The sequence below is a fragment of the Pan troglodytes genome, chromosome 18 (assembly GCF_028858775.2).
Source record: "Pan troglodytes isolate AG18354 chromosome 18, NHGRI_mPanTro3-v2.0_pri, whole genome shotgun sequence".
Lineage (NCBI taxonomy): Eukaryota > Metazoa > Chordata > Mammalia > Primates > Hominidae > Pan > Pan troglodytes.
Window position 1 is genome coordinate 78,717,885 of NC_072416.2, and position 5,571 is coordinate 78,723,455.

The 5,571-nt window shown below is 50.6% G+C and overlaps 1 long non-coding RNA gene across 1 annotated transcript; it reads right to left on the reverse strand.

Annotated features, from left to right (window-relative positions):
• Nucleotides 1-1,848: 1,848 nt before the first annotated feature.
• On the reverse strand, nucleotides 1,849-4,091 carry LOC104002687 (uncharacterized). The gene is made up of 4 exons (XR_010152642.1): nucleotides 3,654-4,091; nucleotides 3,245-3,546; nucleotides 2,242-2,407; nucleotides 1,849-2,053 (listed from the first exon to the last, which is right to left on the reverse strand). It is a non-coding gene; the product is annotated as an uncharacterized LOC104002687 (long non-coding RNA).
• Nucleotides 4,092-5,571: the final 1,480 nt, after the last annotated feature.

A 5,571-nucleotide genomic window follows, 5' to 3' on the forward strand; every position in this document is an offset into this window, starting at 1 on the left:
TGCCTCACAGAGGGACCCCTAGTCAGGCACTCAGTGCCTTTGATCCTAAGTCTCCATCTCTGTCTTTGTTCACCTGCTGCTGAGGTACTGGTCTCAGAAGAAGAGGCCAGCTCAGCACTGCAACAGGAATAAGGAAGAGCATGGGGGAGGGAGTTCAAGCTTCAAAATATGGTGCCCTGTTAATTGCAGTATTCTGAGGCAAAACCCTATGACCCGTTCTGGTTAAGACTCTACTCATAAAATACTTCTTCCAGATGGGGTCCTTGACTGCAAGCATGGAAACCAACTCTGGATGATTTTAATTGAAAGGAAATCTATTTTAAAGATACGATCTAGCTCACTCAATAGCCAAGAAGGCTGGAGGACCAGCTTAAACAGTGCCCAGGAGCAAGAGAGTCTAAGAGACAGCCAAAATCAGAATCAGCCAGCCCAATGCGGACATTAGTGCCACTGAGCATGGTCCCGCTGCCATGGGCCCACAGCCCTGCTGCCAGTAGGCCTTTGACATTACTACTGCTACCACCACACTAACAGCAAAGATTCTTCACTACCCCTGACTTTTCAGGCCACTGGCTCCAGATTCATAGTCACTGGTTGAGCTTGAGCCTAGCACACCCATCTAAGGACTCGTTGCAAGGAAGTCTGGGAAAGCATGAATCTATCTTCTTGAGCCTTAATAGAGAAAGATGGCCACTGACTCCTCCTACAAGGAGTCATACGTTGAGCAGTTACACAAATATAGGAAGGAGGTTCAAATATTGGGCAAACAATGCGAAGTTGGTTTTTAGGGAAGATTCAATCTGGGTGTCCAGGAGCAAAGGTAAGATGGCAGGTGTCAGGGCCAAATCTGCTAAAAAGGGAGTTCCCAGCTCATGGACTGGAGAGATTGGTGCCAGAAGTCTCTGAGAGGCCACAGAGACAGAACATAGATTAGAGATTGCCCTGGGCTGCAGATGGGGGAATGGGGAGTGGCTGCTTTTTAAGGAGATAAAAATGTTTGGGAATTAGGTTGTGGTGATGGTGGCATGACATTGTAAATACACTAAAAACCACTGAATTGTACAAATTAAAAGGGTGAATTTTATGTTACATGATTTTATCTCAAAAAAGAAGTTTCAGAGGGGTGGCCAGACCCCTCACATTCAAGTTCACAAAGAAAGAGAATTCCATCATCAAAAACTAATGCAATGGGCACTAGAGTTCCATTAAGTTCCCCATAAGAGTGATTCAATTTGATGAACATGTGTTGGTCTACGGGAAAGGAATCAGTGGGCCAAATATGTCAGTGGTCCCAAATCTCCCACTTTCTTCTTGGAAAAGACTCCATCTCTTTGCTCGCTGAGTCACAGTGAAGACATACGTTCCCCGTTGTTTCTGCTCAGAATCACTGGAAGACAATGCCTAGTGATGATGGGTTTTCTACCTGAGATAGAAGCTTTTTTGTTTTAAATGAACTTATCTTGGGGCAATAGGGGACACAGAATACAGAACTAGAATATGAATGATATTTGGTGTCGTAGAGCCTGTGACCCCTATGCCAGGGACTGCCCACTGAATCCTCTCCCCATTCTGTGAGGCGGGGAGAGGATTGGGGTTGGGGCTGGTGGTAACTAGCTCCCTTTTCACAGATAAGAAAAGTGAGCCACAGAAAAATTGTGTGATTGGCGTCTGGGACGTCTGCCTTCAGAATTCTCAACCAATCTTCATTACCACATCTGCCTTGGGCATATTTATTCAAGGATGTAGCATGCCATGGGAGTAAGTAAGGTGGTGGGAGTGCAGGGAGAAGAACGGAGATAAAAGCGAGACCCTGTAGGAGAGAACAAATAACTTTGAAGGATAGAAGTGTTCAATTTTCCATTTTTAATTTTGGGGGTATGCATATGCATGCCCAAACCTTTAGCCAAGTCTGCTGTGGAAACAAAGGTCTTGTGTACACAGAGTTCTTTTTGTTTTTGTTTTTGTTTTTTTTTGTTGTTGTTGCTGATGTTGTTTTGGCAGGAGGTGGTTGATTGGTTAATAAAAGAAGATAAGTTTCACATTTGTATCCAGGCTGGCAGAAATAAAGGAACAGAGATGAGATTTAGAGATGGGAACTTCCTAAAAGAAGCCAGAAGTCAGATCTAAAGGTGAACTTGAGGTGGTGAAACCACCTTGGAATTCACAGGAATTGCAGCTACTCATAACTAGATCTTAAGGGGCGGGGAGACCCCATCGTTATATGGATTCTACATTTCTTACCTCCCATATTGGGCTTTGAGCCTTTCCAGGCCAGGATCCAAATTTGGATTCATCTTCAAAGTCCCACTAGCACATGGTAAGGACTCCATAACTGTTTGCTGAATTAATACATTCAAGAGAGGCTTCTTGTGCATACATCATTACATAGGTCAGAAATTATATTTGCCTACAAGTAAAAGACCAGATTTCAGTGTTTAAATAGGTAAGAAATCGAAAGGTGGGCATACAGTCTGCTGTATGTCACAATGTCACAAACGTGCTTCTATCATTCTATTCTTCACGTCTTTCAAATATCCTCATGGTCCCAAAGTGGCTGCTGTATCTCCAGGCCACACCCCACCACTGCCACCCTCCCCAGTCAACCACACCCCCACCTCTCCCACCCTCCTCACTCAACCACATCCCCACCTCTCCCACCCTCCCCACTCAACCACACCCCCACCTCTCCCACCCTCCCTACTCAACCACACCCCCACCTCTCCCACCCTCCCCACTCAACCACACCCCCACCTCTCCCACCCTCCCTACTCAACCACACCCCCACCTCTCCCACCCTCCCTACTCAACCACACCCCCACCTCTCCCATTCTCCCCACTCAACCACACCCCCACCTCTCCTACCCTCCTCACTCAACCATACCCCCACCTCTCCCATTCTCCCCACTCAACCACACCCCTACCTCTCCCACCCTCCCTACTCAACCACACCCCCACCTCTCCCATTCTCCCCACTCAACCACACCCCCACCTCTCCCACCCTCCCCACTCAACCACACCCCCACCTCTCCCATTCTCCCCACTCAACTACACCCCCACCTCTCCCACCCTCCCCACTCAACCGCACCCCCACCTCTCCCACCCTCCCCACTCAACCACATCCCCACCACTCCCACCCTCCCCACTCAACCACACCCCACCTCTCCCATTCTCCCCACTCAACAACACCCCCACCTCTCCCACCCTCCCCACTCAACCACACTCCCACCTCTCCCACCCTCCTCACCCCCTCCACAACCAGTTGTCATGGCTCCAGCCACACCAGTTCCTTCTGAGAGCCTTGTTCTTGTCTTCTCCATGCTCCTTCCTGCCCCATGTTCATGTCAGGAGGAAGAAAAGGAAAGAGACCAGTGGTTTTCTCTGAGCCAGGTTTTACTTGAGAAGGAAAGCCTTTCCAGGAACCTCTGGCTACATTTCACCAACTAGAACTGGCTCCAAGTGGAGGGAGGAAAGGTAGAAGGGAGTTGATACATAGGTCATAAGAAAGGAAGGGTCTTGACGTTCCTTTCAACCCAGCTGGGGATCCATCTGAAATGTAAGCATTGTTGATATCATTGCAACAGTGACAATGGCTATGAAGGAGAAAGACAGGTGCCAGCAAATGAGGAAACTGAGGTGGTGAGAGATGAACTCGCCTTAAATTACACAGCTGGGACTCTAGGGGACTTAGAAGCCCATTGTCTTTATATCTGCTGCTGGGAGGGCAGACAGCAGCAGCCTCTCCTCTCCCGTTCTCCAGGTTCCTTCCAGTGAGGTCTGTGTTTGTTCTTTCTCAGAGGCCAGGCCAAGCCAGACCTCACAGGCAAAGCACTTTGTCTGGTGGCAAAGTCCTATATCAAACAAATTCAAGGCCTCTCAGGTCTGCAACTCTGCTCCGGCCTCGCAGCCAGGGATGGAGGGATGATGCTGGGGCCACAGGAACTCTGAGTCATCGCCGGGGGTGGCAGCTCTGGATAAGGCAGTAGTAGACCTCAGGCATCCCCACACTCCTGGGGACTAGGGGCCTGGCCTGGAAAGGACCTGCATTACTGGGGATTCACACCACCCTCCCCTCACCCTGGACGCCCTACCATGATGGCTCAGGTCACAGACTAGACTGTGCCCCTCTGCCAGCCTTCCCCCGACTTCACAATGCTGTATTATCAGAAACCATGAGGTGTACAGCAGAGTCAGGGTTGGGTGGGGGGGAGTGGTAATGACTCTCTATGACTCATTTTGAAGGGCCCAGAGTCAGCGTGAGAGGGGGTGGAGGGCAAACCCAATAGCAGCTCAGAGGAGCCACAACCAGCCATAAAAATAGGTTTCATATCACAGCCCGGTACATCCATCTGCAGATAAGCATACAGCACAGAAACACATTTGCACGCAGCAACCCTTCCTTCACTCCGTGAAATAAACTGTGATTTTATTCTATTATATTTCCTTCCTTCCTTCCTTCCTTCTTTCCTTCCTTCCTTCTTCCTTCTTTTCATTCTCTCTCTCTCCATCTCTCTTTGACAAATGCTGGTTGGTTGAGACCCAAAAAAATAATGTCATGATACCTTGAGGGGAAACCTGTTGTTAAATTATGGTGACTTAGCATATTGGCTTTGAGCACAACTGAAATCGGTTTGAACTTGCTGATGTGTGAACCAAGCCAAGTAACTTAGCCTCTGGCATCGGACCACTTTTCTAAACCACTAACACCATGATTCCAGTTCCTGACCTTTCTTCCGGACCATACCATGACCTCCAACCCGTCCTCTCTAAAATGCACCCTGGACCTCATGGCTGCATGTTCCCACTGCATGCACTTTCCACCTGCAGCCCGCCAGCCCTTGTCCACACCCCTCATGCATTCCTTTTGATCTTAATAAAAAGACAAAGTTCCTGCCTTGGCTGGAAAAATCAACAAAGGCTAAGTGGTTTCCTGCTCTCCCCACTCAAGTCCACCCCCACTAGTCCACCCTCCCACCCTCCCAACTCAACACCACCCCCACCACTCCCACCCTCCCCACTCAACCCCACTCCCACCACTCCCACCCTCCCCGCTCAACCTCACCCCCACCACTCCATCCTCCACACTCAGCCCCACCCCCACCACTCCCACCCTCCCCAATCAACCCCACCCCCACCACTCTCACCCGCCACACTCAACCCATCCCCACCACTTCCACCGTCCACACTCAACCCCACCCCCACCACTCTCACCCTCCACACTCAACCCACCCCCACCACTTCCACCCTCCACACTCAACCCCACGCCACCATTCCACCCTCCACACTCAACTCCACCCCCACCACTCCCACCCTCCCTACTCAACCCCACCCCCACCATTCCCACCCTCCACACTCAACCCCACCCCACCACGCCCACCTTCCCCACTCAATATCACCCCCACCACTCCCACCCTCCCCACTCAATCTCACCCCCACCACTCCATCCTCCCCACTCAACCCCACCCCCATCACTCCCACCCTCCCCACTCAATCTCACCCCTACCACTCCACCCTCCCCACTCAACCCCACCCCCACCACTCCCACCTTCCCCACTCAACCCCACCCCCACCACT